This window comes from Antechinus flavipes, chromosome 4 (genome assembly GCF_016432865.1).
Source record: "Antechinus flavipes isolate AdamAnt ecotype Samford, QLD, Australia chromosome 4, AdamAnt_v2, whole genome shotgun sequence".
Taxonomy (NCBI): Eukaryota; Metazoa; Chordata; class Mammalia; order Dasyuromorphia; family Dasyuridae; genus Antechinus; species Antechinus flavipes.
Genome location: NC_067401.1, coordinates 218,943,802 through 218,959,681, shown reverse-complemented (window position 1 = coordinate 218,959,681; position 15,880 = coordinate 218,943,802).

The following is a 15,880-nucleotide window of genomic DNA, read 5'->3' as shown; positions in this document are numbered from 1 at the left end:
GTCATTTTTCAAATGATTGATTATCTTTGATCTGATCTTGAGATTCCATTATATAGGGAATTCCTTGTATGGAAATTGCCTCTATCTATGCTCATCAATAAACCATTTTTAACTGAGAGTCTTCAACTAAGTTATTGAGTCTAAGTTATTGAGAAAAGACTTCAGGAACTTCCTCACCCACTATATTGCCCATCTTATTATGAATATTTTGTAATAAAGCTGGCTTGCTTTATTTTCTCTCTGCTAACTCCTGTTTTATGCTACATTATGTCTTGTGGTGCCCTGTCCTTCCTTCTCCCCTTTTTTGGGGGGGAGTGAAAGGGGCACAAAGCAATGGGGTTAACTAACTTGTCCAAGGTCATAGTTAGTACTGAATCTTGGAATCCCAACCTTCAAAATACTGATGGTAATACATATGGGCATATAGTGAGTATATGGTCATATCCGTGTATATCAGAAATAAGACACCTAGATGGCACAACGGATAGTCTACCAAGCTTAAAATTAGGTAGATCTGAGTTCAAACCTAGACTCAGAAACTACTAGCTGTGTGATTCTGGCCAAGTTACTTCATCTATTTGCCTCAGTTTCCTCATCTATAAAATGAGCTGGGGAAAGAAATGGCAAATCACTCCAGTATTTTTATAAGAAAACCCCAAGTGGGATTATGAAGTATTATATATGAGTGAACAAAAACATCAGACACAAGTATTTGAATCCAAGTTTTTCTTCTTATCTCCTCTCTCTCACTATATAGCTTTTGGATTAAAACAATTATCAATAAACCACAATACCTAGTATGTATGTATTCATTGCCCCAATACACATGTGTACACATATAACTAGCTTCCATTTCCCATTCTCCCAACTAGGAAGCTTTTCAGTGGGAAACTACTTCAAAGGTGATATTTTATGCCAAAAGTTGCATCAATCAAAAACCAGAATGACAAGTCCAATTTTAGCTTAGCAACAAAATGAAGCATTTGAAAAATACAATTTTGATATGTTTTGCCTGAACTTGATGTTTTTATCATAATTTCAAATGATAATGGCCATTCTGTGGCATTGTGGAAAGGTCAAAGGATCATGAGGTGAAAAATCAGGGGTTGACTACTGACTCAGTCACTAAATAATGGTATAACTTTGGGTAAATCTGGGCCCCCAGCTTCCTTACCTGACAAATTAGGATTTGGCAAAGGTCCTATGATACTATAATTTTTAGCTCTAATGTTCAGAAAGACCTTGATGCTAATCCCACTTCTGATACCTTTAGCTTTGTGATCATAGGTAAGCCAAGTAATCTTTGGGTGCCTCAATTTCTTCATCGCTAAAGTGAAGATAATACCTATAATACTACCTTGCAGGGTCACACTGGAGCAAATGAGGTAATAGTGTCTGAGATTTGCAAAAGTTAAAGTGCCAGATGAATGTCAATCATAATTATTATATAAATGATCTCAGCCTGGCGAATGTGTTTTACAACAGTATGAAATTGTTTTCAACAAATGTTTTTACTTCTGAACAAATAGAGTGCTTTTAAGTTTAGAAACAAAGGAAAAATAACTAACCTTTTAAAAATTCTATTAAGAAAAACAAAGTGGTTTTTCTCACTAAAAAGGCAGTAGACTACAGGTGCAGAAAGTTGGATGCATTAAACATGGTTAATATTTTGATTAAGAGATTCCTTCTTACAAAGGAGGGAGGTACTGAAAAATGATAGCAGTTTTTCTAAAAAGCAAAAACAAACCAAAAAAAAAAAACCCTCACCTGCAAAGCATCAACATGACATTTAAAAAGAGAAAAGAAAAGAAAGGCATTGCTCAGGACCCTGCCATTTAATTAAGCCTATGTCTTTGTACTAGATCCAGTACATACAGATTGGACTAGATCCAGACAATCAGAATAGCTTTGAAAATTACATGTTGAATTTATTATCTACTTAAAAAGAAAAGCAAGTCATACATAAGAAATTTGAAATTTCATATAAATTGACTTTTTTCCATTCTAATTTGTAGATGGAAACATTCATTTTCTTTGGGGTTTAGATCAGAATTTTTAAAAATGTGGGTATGTGTATATATAAATAAAATACAATAGACTTATTTAATTTCTTTTATTTTAAATTCCCAAGAGGTAAAAGTGCTAATGTAATAGGCCTTATACAAACTCCTAAAGACACAGTTTCCTTAAAACTAGCCACTGGGACTAATTCAAGATTAGATCTTGGTTAATCACCCACACATAGGATACTTCATGCTTGCCTTGGCTAATTTTTTATAAAGAAGTGTCCAAGTGAAAAGTGTTCTCTTCCAAAATACCTTCAAGGGCCTTAATTACAATTAATTGAGTCCTAATTTTTCAATTAGCAGGGAGCCCTAGAGCAATTCTAAGCCTCCATGTGGTACTAATACACTCTTTCACTTATAGAGATCATTGCACATAACATATTAGGTATGTACCTTGGTAGAAATAATAATGGTTTATATAGCACATTAAGATTTATCTAATTCTCATAATAACCCTGTAAAATAGATTCTATCATTAACACCATTTCAAAGATGAGAAAAATAAGATAAAGAGATTTGCCCAAAGTCATATAACTAAGTAAACCATTGGAGGCAATATTCAGACTCAGATCCAGTGACCTGATCTATATCAACACAATAGATGAACAGGATTTGCTCTTCCAATGTATAAAGAAGGGAACAACTTCCACTTAATAAAGTAGTTATTAAAATTATGGCAATTAATGGGTTTTCATTGATCCAATAAGGATCTCAGTTTCAGGTCACCAAAGACAGAATCAAAGAATCTTAGGGTCAAAAGAGACATTAAACTCTTTCTAGCCCAACCTAGATCTGAAAAAGAATTCCTGTCTTGCTCCCCCCACCAGCCCCACCCCATTCAACCTATTCTGGTTTGGCCTGAAGACCGCAAGTGAGAAGAGATGCATTATCTCTCCACTGCAGGACATTCCACTTTTTCCTAATACAATGGGGGTGGACTGGACAATGAAAACCAGCCCTTGAAACATATCCAGATATTTCCTGCCTGGCTCCGATCCAAGTGACAATGTGGAAACTTGGGAGCAGTCAGTTTCTGGCCATACATGACAGAGGGGCTGATGATACTGTATGAAAGGTCTTCTAATTGACTAGCAAGCCCCAATGAATCCATTTGGCAGTTATTGAGTTTGAATTCAGTGTATATACAAAGGTGGTGATCTGCTTATATCTGTCTGTGTCTATCTGCCCCTGTCTCTATCTGTCCCTCTGTTTCTGTCTCTATCTCTGGGTTTCTGTCTCCCTCAATGCCTCTATGTCTCCCTCTCTGTGTGTCTCTCTCTGTGTCTGTATCTGTCTCCTCTTGCTTCCCCATCTCTGTCTCTGTTCCTCTCTTTCTTGATCTATCTCTAATTATCTGTCTCTATCTTTGTCTTTGTGTCTCTTTGCCTCTGTATCAGTCTCTATCTCTGTGCTTCCATCTCTCTGCCTCTGTCTCTCTTGGGTGTCCCTCTCTGTCTCTCTGACTCTGTCTTTCTCTGTATCTCTGTATCTCTCTGTCTCTCCCTCTATTTCTCTGTCTCTCCCTTTGTTTCTCTCCCTCCCCACCCTCCTTTCTCCCCTTGCCTCCACTTTCTCCCTTCTACTCACTCAAGTTTGAAGCCTGCTTTAAGCTGTCTCCCAGAGAACCAGATAGAGGGAGGGGGAAAGCTGCTCTTTCCCATCCAATCAACTATGGCCACAAGCATATGGCATTTCTGCCCTTTTTGTGTTTGTCTCCCCTCAGTAGGTGACCCAACTTAACTTAAAGTTGTTACCATAAGGTAGATATTTCCAGGGAGCATCATGTGAGTTAATAAGATACAGAGGTTCTATCAGAGGTCCCATTGACAGTCAGAATTGAAGGGTGACAGTTGTTGGGGCTACTTGAATTGTAGTGGTCAAAAGTGGAAGATACAAATAACTATAGAGATGTTCAAAAAACACTAAGTTTCCCTAGTTATTTCAAGACAGCCAACTAGGTTCAGGAGATCATATTAGAGTTATGGAAAAAAGGAGAAACCATTTCTCTAGATGGAGTTAATATCATCTTGACATTATTAGTATAATCAGGAACAGACTTAGGAGTAAATAAATTAGGTTGTTTGCAATTTCAGGAGACCAAGAATTCCCCTTTCTCCATTTCCTACAGAAACTTGAGCTCCCATGAGTTTGCTAATGTCTAGAGTTCCATTATTAGAAATTCATTCTTTGTACCTAATGCCAGCCTTGGAGCTTAGACAATGGTCACTTATCTAAGATGGGGAGTAAGAAATAGATTTTGAGGATCCATGATAGCCAACATATCCTAAAAGCTACACAGTCTTCTCTCATGATCTACATATTTAGCTTCTTCCTAATTGTGGAAATGAGCCAATGGAAGAGATCAATGGGTAAAGAGTGAAAATTTATTTCAGGCCACTTAAGGTGGAAGGGAGAAAAACAAAAAGTAGGAACTAATCCTGGATTTTTCAAGAGACAAGAATCTTGGACAACTGCTTGCAATAGCCCTGTTGAAGAGAAAGTGTCAGTAGGAGGTTAAAAAGAGGAAAGGGCTTGAGGTCAAGGGGATCTTGAAGAATGGGCAGATTCAGGTAAAGTTTTAAACAGAAGCATTCACTGAGCCAAAGGTCCCTTAGAGTTTCTTTGCTATTAGAGATGATACCAGAAATATGCTGGCAAATGTTTAACAACCAGTTCTCTAAGGAGAAAAAAAAGTTGACATATAACACAATTTGAAGCTAAATATGCATTATTGACATTTTTTCTATCACTTCTTAAGTCTAAACAATAAATTTAAAAAATTCAGCCCTAATTTGTAACATTAATCAGTTTTTAAAAAATATACATTTTTTCTATTGTTTCAATTAACCAGAATCTGTCTTCTTACTCCCCCTAACCTAATTGAGAATATAAGAAAAACTAAACCTATTAAAAACATTTAAAATCAATCAAAATAACTCTCCACAATGGCCATATTCAAATAAAACCTTGTCTCATTCTTCATCGAGTTCTTCACTTATCAATTAGGAGATGGGTAACATGTTTCATGATTAGTCCTCTGGAATCCTTTTTGGTCAGTACAATCATTCCATCACAATTATATACCACAACTTGCTTACCTTTTGTGCAATTGGTAGGTATCCCCTTATATTCTTCATTCTTTGCCATCTCAAAAAGAATTACAATTTTGTACATCCTTAGGGTTTGTTTTGATAAGAACTATTCCCTCCCTTAATCTATTCTTTCTCCCCTTCTTTCTTTTCCCCCTTTCTTCCTATTTCTCTGCTAAGTAAAATGTATTTCTGTAATTAAAATCATGTGTATGTGAGTCTTTCTGTGTATATGTGTATGTTTGTGTTCTGCTTTTGACCATTTCAGGTAGAACTAAATTTTAATTATTATCCACTACCTCTCCCACAAATTTCCCTTCTCATTATTTGTATAAATGTCTAATTACATACTCAATATAAAATCATTTTCCCTAACTAAGCTTCTTTTCCCAAATCCTTCTTTCCTTGTCTTTTTCATTCTTTTTTTTCTGGGTAATTTAATCATTTTATTAATAAGATCAGAAGGTTATTAATAAAAGTATGGTCATGTGGCCATCCCTCTTAGACAAAAGCTCCCCAATAGTGCTGAGGTCATAGTTTATACGCCTTTCAAAGAGGAGGAGTTCCCAAGCTCTTCCTACTATTGAAAGATCATCAAGACATACAGAACCACATCTAGACTGTGGCTAACAGGATTCCTCTGTGAGACCTGGTGGCAACAATAAATAAAGCACTGAGCTTGGAATCAGGAAGACTCATCTTCATGATCTGAGAAGATAAATGTATCATCTCCCTATATTTGAATGAATGCAGTTTATCCTTGTTAGTTATTTATCATAACAATTATTGATGATATCATTATCATTTATCTTTACCTTTTTGCACCATTTGCTATTTCCAAGATAAAAATTGTAACACTGAAAATTTAATAATCAGCTTTCTTGAGCTTGTCGGAGCTATTTCCAGCATATCATCGCATGATACTTAGAGCTAGAAATATGGGATTATAATAAAAAATAACAGAGGTCATCTAATCCAACCCCTACCATAAATAGATGATGACAATTCAGGGAGGAATCTGGAATTTCAGAAAGGAATTTCTTCCAGAAACCTCAAAGTTTACCCAGTCTAACATTCTTACTTGACAGATGAGGAAACTGAGGTTCAGAGAGAGTAAATAATTTAGCTAAGATCACACAGAAAGAGGCAAAGCCAGGATTTAAATTCAGTTTCTCTGATTTCAAATGTTGTACCCTAATGTTTGTTAAGCTATTTGTCAAAAGTCACTCTCTTAATTAAAGCAGAGCTTAGATTTGAACCTATATTCCGCCCAGCCAGTACACTTTCTGCTTCATTACACTGCTTTTCCTTGTTTTTGTTTTGTTTTTCTTTTCTCTCGCTCAGAATAACATAGAAAATAAGAGACAGACAGGACAGTCCAGCCAGTTCATTTGATAGGCAAGGATGCGGAGAACTGAAGACAGTAAGTGGCTTAAGCAAAATCACATAGCCAGTTAGTCCTAGTCAAGACTAAGGTATAAAGCTACAGACAAATTCTCTGAGCATGAAGCTCTACCTGGATTTTGAAGTAATTTGATTACTTTTCCTGTAGCTTTTGAAGAACTTTATTTTAAAACATTATTGTTGTTGTTGAGTCATTTTTCAGTTGCCTAACTTTTCAAGACCCTAGTTAGCAAAAATACTGGGTTGGTGTGCCATTTCCTTCTCCAGCTCTTTCATAGATAAGGAGATTGTGGCAAACAGGGTAAAGTGATGTCTTCAGGGTTACACAGCTAGTGTCTGAAGATAGATTTACTCATGAAGATGTCTTCCTGACTCCAGGACTGGTATTGTATCCACTGTGCCACTTAGCTGCCCCTTGTGTTATTGTATTCTTTCATAAATTAGATTGTGAACTCCTTGAGAGTAGAGAGCATCTTTTATCTTTCTTTGTATCCTCAACACTTAAAGTAACTGACTGAAAGTAGGTACTTAATGAATGTTTATTGGCTGACTGACCAGTCCAATCTTCTGTCCATTATTCTGTACCTCCCACTGTCAATAAACCATCTTTTTGTCTCTTTACTCGGGATAATGACTTCTATCTAATGACATTCCACATGTTCATCAAAATCCATCAAAGGAGAATGAGGACATATTAAGGGTATTTTCATGGGAAACAGCAGCCTTAGACACAAAAATGAGACTAGGAAGAGTCAGCAGTGGGATGTAGTGGAAAGAGTATACTGGAGTTGGAATCAGGCAATCAAAGTTTGAATGTGAACTTTGCCACTTACTATCTATATAACACTGAACAAAAAATTTCATTTGATCTGTGTGGGCTCATTTCCTCATCTGTAAAATGAGGATGTTGGACTAGCTGACCTCCAAGCTGATCTCCTTTCAAGTTCTAGGTAGGGTTACCCTGCTATGATTCAATAACTCCGTACCAGGTTCTCTAACCATGAATCCCCATTACATTTCAGCAATTATTTTAGATGTGTTAGGATAATTCAAGGCAACTGAAGAAAGAAAAGCTGTACATAAATGAGGGAGCAGAAAAAGAATCCTGGGTGCAGAAAAGATGGCTGGACAAGAGAAAAGAATGAAGGAATTATGCCCTGGTGATGAAGGTAAGAGGAAGACAAAATTCCAGCAACACTTATTTTGGGGAGTTCTTTAAGACTCCCAAAGGGAGATAAGCACAAGTATTGCAATCCCTCACCCCAAAGTATAAGTAAAATATACTCTGGTGGTTGACCTACCCCCTGCTAAAAGCCTATCTTAATGACAGTTCTGAGAGAAGGGAGAAGAAAAACCTGTTCCTGAGTATGTTTCTACCCAACACAAAATCTTATATTCTTCATAGTTCCTCCTGTTCTTCAGGTTCCCTGAGATTTTTTTTTTCCTAACAGGAGGTAGAAAGGCCCTATCCTACTGCTGTTGTGGATGCCGCTAATTCTTCCATGGAATGTTGGGGTAAAGAATGGGAGTGAGACAACTGAAGAGAAAAATGGGAGATGAGGTAAGAGGTGAAAGGTGAGAGATAGGCTATTTATAGCCTTGGTGGACCTTCTAGAAAGATTACTTTCTAGAAGCAATAAACTGGGAAAACATTTTTACATCTAAGAGTTCTGATAAAGGCCTCATTTCTAAAATATATAGAGAATTGACTCTAATTTATAAGAAATCAAACCATTCTCCAATTGATAAGTGGTCAAAGGTTTTGAACAATTTTCAGATGAAGAAATTGAAACCATTTCAAGTCATATGAAAAGGTGCTCTCTTGATCAGAGAAATGCAAATTAAGACAACTCTGAGATACCACTACACACCTGTCAGATTGGCTAGAATGACAGGGAAAGATAATGGGGAATGTTGGAGGGAATGTGGGAAAACTGGGACATTGATACATTGTTGGTGGAATTACATCCAGCCATTCTGGAGAGCAATTTGGAACTATGCTCAAAAAATTATCAAACTGTGCATACCCTTTGACTTAGTGTTTCTACTGGGCTTATACCCCAAAGAGATACTAAAGGAGGGAAAGGGACCCACATGCGCAAAAATGTTTGTGGCAGTCATTTTTGGGGAAACTCAGCTCATCAGTTGGAGAATGGCTGAATAAGTTATGGTATATGAATGTTATGGAATATTATTGTTTTATAAAAATGATCAGCAGGATGACTTCAGAGAGGCCTGGAGCAAATTACATAAGCCGATGGTGAAATGAGCAGAACCAGGAGATCATATTGTACACGGCAACAAGATTATTTGATGATCAATTCTGATGGACGTGACTCTCTTCAGCAATGAGATGACTCAGACCAGTTCCAATGATCTTGTGATGAAGAGAACCATCTACACCCAGAAAGAGGAATATAGGAAATGAGTATGGTTTACAACACAGAATTTTCACTCTTTTTGTTGTTGTTTGCTTGCATTTTATTTTCTTTCTCAAATTTTTCCTGTTTGATTTGATTTTTCTTGTGCAGAAAGACAATTGTATAAATATGTATGCATAATTGCATTTAACATATATTTCTACCATGTTTAACATATATTGGATTACTTAACATCTAGAAGAGGGAGTGGAGGAGAGTGAGGAAGATTGGAATATAAGATTTTGCAAGAGTTAATGTTGAAAAATTATTCATGCATGTTTTGAAAATAAAAAGCTTTAATTTGGAACTATGCTCAAAAAGTTATTAAACTGTGCATACCCTTTGACCCAGTAGTGTTACTACTGGGCTTATATCCCAAAGAGATCTTAAAGAAAGGAAAGGGACCTGTATATGCAAGAATGTGTGGGGCAGCCCTCTTTGTAGTGGCTAGAAGCTGGAAATTGAATGGATGCCCATCAATTGGAGAATAGTTGAATAAATTGTGGTATATGAATATTATGGAATATTATTATTCAGTAAGAAATGACCAACAGGATGATTTCAGAAAGGCCTGGAGAGACTTACATGAACTGATGCTGAGTGAAATGAGCAGGACCAGGAGATTATTATATACTTCAACAACAATACTATATGATGATCAATTCTGATGGACCTGACATCTTCAGCATATAAGATGAACCAAATCAGTTCTAATGGAGCAGTAATGTACTGAACCAGCTACACCCAGCAGAAGAACTCTGGGAGATGACTAAGAACCATTACATTGAATTCCCAATCCCTATATTTTTGTCCGCCTGCATTTTGGATTTCCTTCACAGGCTAACTGTACAATATTTCGGAGTCTGATTCTTTTTGTACAGCAAAATAATGGTTTGGCCATTGTATACTTATTTTGTATTTAATTTATACTCTAATATATTTAACATGTATTGGTCATCCTGCCATCTAGGGGTGGGGGTGGGAGGAAGGAGGGGAAAAATTGGAACAAAAGGTTTGGCAATTGTCAATGCTGTAAAATTACCCATGTATATAACGTGTAAATAAAAAGCTATTACAATTTAAAAAAAAAAGAAAAAGAAACCAAAAAGCTTTAATTTAAAAAAAAGAAAGATTACCTTCTGCCCTCTATCATTAAAGAACTATCAAGATATCCTTCCTGTATTTTGCCTCTAAATCAAATTCCCCAGAATCCAAAGCTTTTCAGGCCTGCTATCAAGATCAAAGCCATTTGAGAGTCACAAGAGAAATTTATTGTATTATCTAGGAATACTTTGCCCTCTTGCTTCTAATATAAAATATACACATATGCATATATGCACATTTAGAGATATTCAGTTAGTTGCTTAATGATAAATATACCTGTATAGTGTTTTAAAGATTGCAAAGGACCTTACATATATTATTTAAGGGTACAGAGACAGTAATCAGCAAAGCACGGGATTTAAACTAGGGTTTTTTGACCCTACTTCTTAGACACCATGATTTTCTTTTCCCTCCATCTTTACTGAACTATGTTAAGGTAAAAAAGCCTCTCCCATTCTCTTAGAAATCATCTACTGTTCAATATGCAAACATTCCAAACTTCATTCTACCTATTTGTGTACCCCTTAATCATTTTCTTCCCTATGATTAGAACCAGGAAAAAATAGCTAGAGAAAACAGTATTTAACCTTCACTCTGAGTTAATCTGTATAAAATTTGCTTCTAGAGCATCGTGAAGTACCTAATGTGGCAACTTTCAACTTCCTTGCTCCCTTGAGCCTGAACAAACTATGGCTGGCTAAAGTTTCCATTGCTAAGGAGAAGTTAATCTGTGCGGAAAAGCTAATTCATCAGGGAAAAAGCCTGGACTTCTATCCAGCGTTCCAAACGCAATGTCAAAGCATCAGCACATTTGCAGTAGTGTCATCTTCTGATTTTTTTTTTTTTTTTACAATTCTGGATCAATGTTCTTTATTGATCATGGGCTGCCAAAAGGAAGATATATTCTACTTGGTCATTTCTTTTCTATCCCACCCACTTTCCTCCTAACAACAACAAAAAGGAAATTAAAAAAAAAATAAATCTTATAAATGATGAAAAAAATCTCATCATTCTACAACACATTTTGCCAGACTACCATATTCTCACCATCCTCTTCCACACTTATCTGAAATTACAAATTTTAATCATGAGGTAAAGAAAAATGTCCTAAGATTTAGTTCATGATTTCATTGATATGGAGAATTCCCAATGATGAAACTCCACCTACCAGTTTAGATCTATGACTAAGGTCTTGGAGAGGTTAAATGATGTGCCTAAAGATGGTCTCCCACAACAAAAATTAATATTTACAGTGTTATTTAAAGTTTGCAAGTGCTTTACAAATATCATCTCATTCTATCCTTAAGACAACTTTGGCAAGTTGATTCTATTATTAATCCCAGTTTTACAGAGGAGTAAACTGAGGCAGACAGTGGTAAAGGACCTTGCCTAAGATTTCAGCAACTGAACCAGGATTTAAATTCAGGTCTTCCTGACTCCAAGATTGGCTCTTATCTATCAAACCATTCTACCTCTCTTAAACATTAAAACTGTCTCAAAGGAAACTAGGCTGTCTGGGGAGGTAGTGAGGAAAATTTCTCCTCCCCACCATTGTAGTTTTTTGAGCAAAGTTTGAATGACCATTTGTTGACTATTTTTAGAGGAAATTCCCTTTCAGGTCAGTCTACAGCAAAGTTTCTTAAACTGTGTTTTCAACCCCACATGGGATCAAGAAACTGAATGTGGAGATTGCTAACTTATGATATATTATTAATAAATCTTTGGTTTGTATTCCTATTTTATATATCTATATATCCTGGGTCTTGTAAAAAATTCTTGGGCAAAAAGGGGTTATGAGTAGAAACAGTTTAAGAAGCTCTGGTCTACAAGACTTCTGCTTTTGACATTCTCCTACTGTTTATCACATACTCAGAGAAGGAAGATATGATTTGGAAATCCTGAGTGAATTTAACAAATAGGTTGTTATTTCTTCATTAGTTACAAGGTTAAATGAACCTGGGAACTAGAGGCACTTAAAGATAAAAATTACAAAAATGTGACTTAGCTGTCCCAGAGATAAGAGTGTTCCCTATCCCTCATTTTCCACCTATAATTCACTTCAAATCAAAGGATATTAATTTTGTAAAGTAACTGAAAAGTTCTAGAGATATCTAAATTTGAACATTGTAATGATACTCATTGCTACAAAGTCTCTAGTGATTCCAGTGATCATATCTACTATATAAGATTTCTGTAAAGGAAATCCATGAGAATCCTGCATTTTTTTAAAATTTTATTTTATTTAATAATAACTTTGTATTGACAGAATCCATGCCAGGGTAATTTTTTACAACATTATCCCTTGCACTCGCTTATGTTTCGTTTTTTCCCCTGCCTCCCTCCACCCCCCCCCCCCAGATGGCAAGCAGTCCTATATATGTTAAATATGTTGCAGTATATCCTAGATACAATACATATTTGCAGAACCAAACAGTTCTCCTGTTGCACAGGGAGAATTGGATTCAGAAGGTAAAAATAACTCGGGAAGAAAATCAAAAATGCAAATAGTTCGAGAATCCTGCATTTTAAAAGTCGAGGAGGACTGTTGGTGCTATTGCTGTTCCATCATTTCAGTCCCGACTTTCTATCATCCCATTTGGGATTTTCCTGACAAAGATGGTGGAGTGATTTACTGTTTCCTCCTCCAGCAGATGAGGAATTAAGGCAAGCAGAGTGAAGTGATTTGCCGAGGGTCACATGGCTAATAATCATAACATGGAATTTGAATTCAGGAAGATGAATCTTCCTGATGTCAGCCCCAGCGCTGTATCCCCTGAGCCACCTAGTGGCTCAATGACCACACTACCATCTATTAATTAAACATTTATCAAGCATTGTGCTAGGAACAGGGATAGATATAGAAAAATGAAACTACTCCTACTTAAGAAGCACAGGCAAAGTAATAATCTCATATTCATAGATTAGATTACAAAATATTATTGGTTCATCCTTCGTTCTCAAAGAATGATCAAGTGTGATATCTTGACTTGTGAATGGATTTTATACCTAAATTAACAGGAAAATAAACAAAATGAGCTCAAGTTTTGTAAGCCTTAAAGCCTATGCTAAGTGCTAGCTACCATTGTTATTTCCATTCTGCTTAGAACACTTCCTTCATGACAGCTGAGTAAGATAGAAAAAAATACATATTATCATCACCAATTTAGGGATAAGGAAGTTGAAATTTAGAAATTATGAGAGTTGATTATGGTTACTTAGATTTGAAGTATCAGATCCTGGACTTGAAGCCAAGTCCGGACTCATTCCAATATTTTTTCCATTATAATCTTTTGTCAGTTCTTTAGAAGTCCTAGAAGAACCTGAGATCCCACCTATTCTTTAACCATCCTTACTGATCAGACCATTGTTCATCTGTCAATCACTCAACAAGAATTTATCAACAAGAATTACAGTTTCTTACTTCCCAAATTTATTTTACATACTATCAGATAAATTTTTCTAATGCACAACTCTGATTATATCACTTCCTTCAAGAAAAAAAAACCTACACATACAAAACCTTCAGTGACTTTCCTTACCAACTAAAGTCTAAAATCAACTCTGAAAAATTTAAATACACTTATCAATACAATGACCAACTACAGTTTCAAAGAACTTATGATGAAATATTCTGCATTGCCAGACAAAAAGCTAATGAACTAAGGATACTGATTAAAAGTATATCTTTCTTCTTTCTTTCTTTTGACATGAGTAATGTAGGAATTTGTTTTGTGTAACTATGCACACCTGTAACGGGCTTTGTTGTGCTCTTTTTTTTTTCAATAAGTAGGGGAGGGAGAAAATTTTAAATTACCAAAAATAAAATAAAAAATTTTAAAAGTCTGAATTCTAGATTGACATGCAAAATCCTTTATAAAGTAGCTCTAATTTAGCTGTTCTATCTTTAGTCACACTATTAATACCCCTCCTTCCTCCACCCACATCTCATCCACGTTTTCTAATATCTCAGACTTTCTTGCCTGGGTGTTTTTACTTACATCATTTATTATTCCCTGTGCTTGGAATATCTATGTCCTCCTCCCCATGTCTTGACTCTAATATGTTCTTGGGCAAATCTCTTGATTTCTCTGAGCCTCATCACCTGAAAAGTGAAGAAATTAAGTACTTACCTCACAGGATTTTATAGGAATCAAATTGCCTCAATTCCCTAATCTGTAACACCTTGGATTAGATAAATTTTAATTTCCAACTCTAAGCTTATGAGAATGCATATAAAACACATCTTAAAAATGTCAGTTATTCTTGTTATTATCACCCATTCATTCTTCAAGGGACATGTTGTCTTTTTTATGAAGCTTTCCTTGCTCTCCCAATTAGGAATGGTTTCTCCTTCCCCTGACCTGTCATAGCATTTTGTCTGTATCTCTCAAGAATTTAGCATGCATTTTGTGTTATAGTTAATAGCAATTAATAATGAAAGGCAGCATAATATAATGGAAAGAAATCTGGCTTCAGAAAGAGTTTAAGTCATTTCTGACACAAAATGGCTGTGGAAAATACTTACTTGTATCAGTATTGTTTTAGGAATTTCTTTATTGCAACAAAATCAGAGACTCAGCCCCTTTGCCATATCATAATGATAATTTTATCACAGTTATTTGTGTACATGTCCTATCTTTCCTACTAGACTATAAACTCCCTAAGGTCAGGGATTATGCATTTATCTGGACATCTGAGGGAGTGACAGTAGTACAATGGAATGACACTGATTCTAGAGTTAGAAATCTAAATTCAAATCTTGCCTCTGCTGCTTATTTCATGACTGGCTTTAAGAAAGTCATTTAACAATAGCCCCAAAGAGGTGGGACTAGATGGTCTCTGAATGTCCTTTCCTGATCTACGTCTTTGATACTGTCAGTTCTACAGAATAGATTCTTAATATTTGCTGAATGAATAGATATTGAATGGGTATAAGGAAGGGGATGGAGGGATGGTACCTTTTCCATTATACCATATAAGTGATAGGACCAAAGGCTGGTATTTTCTGCATTTTTTGCCTCTCGTTTTCTTATTTGAGGAAAAAAAAAAAAATGAATACCCACAATCCCTTTTTACCTGTTCTTTGTGTATAGAGCTGTTTAGATTAAGCTATGTTTGTCATGTTTAAAACAGAAAGAAAAAAAAAATTTTTTTAAAGGAACAATCTATTGCTCTTTCAACTATAGAAAAACATTCCTGTATTTATAGTGCCATCTACTGGCAACCAGCCAGTAGTTCAAACTCTGGTGGTCTTAAATGGCCTTTTAACTATCCATATATATGTTATGCAATACAAGGAAACAAAAGAGCTCCAGCTATCACACTTTTCTTGGGATATGAACCCATATCCCAACCCATACACAATCCATACAACTCATAGATACTGACATCCGGCCACAAAAAATTCAGTATTTCAATCTCATAAACCCGGAGTCAGAAGACCTGGATTGTCATATTATCTCTGCCACTGTTGAGCTGTGTAACTTTACACAAATCACTCCACCTTTTCTGAGTTTATTTCCTCATTCTCAATATGTAAAGGCTTGTAATTCAGTGCCAAAATCTTGTCTAGTGCTTATATTCTATAAAGCTATGTCACTTTTAAATGATAACTAAGTTAATTTGTATTAGTATCCAAGTAACCTCCCAAGTTGAGGAAGCTAGGTAGTGAAGCAGACAAAGTACCAGTCCTGGAGTCAAGATCTATAAGATTAAATCTGGCTTCATACACTTATTGGCTGAGTGACCTTGGATAAGTCACTTAACTGCCTCAGTTACACAGCTGTAAAATTAACTG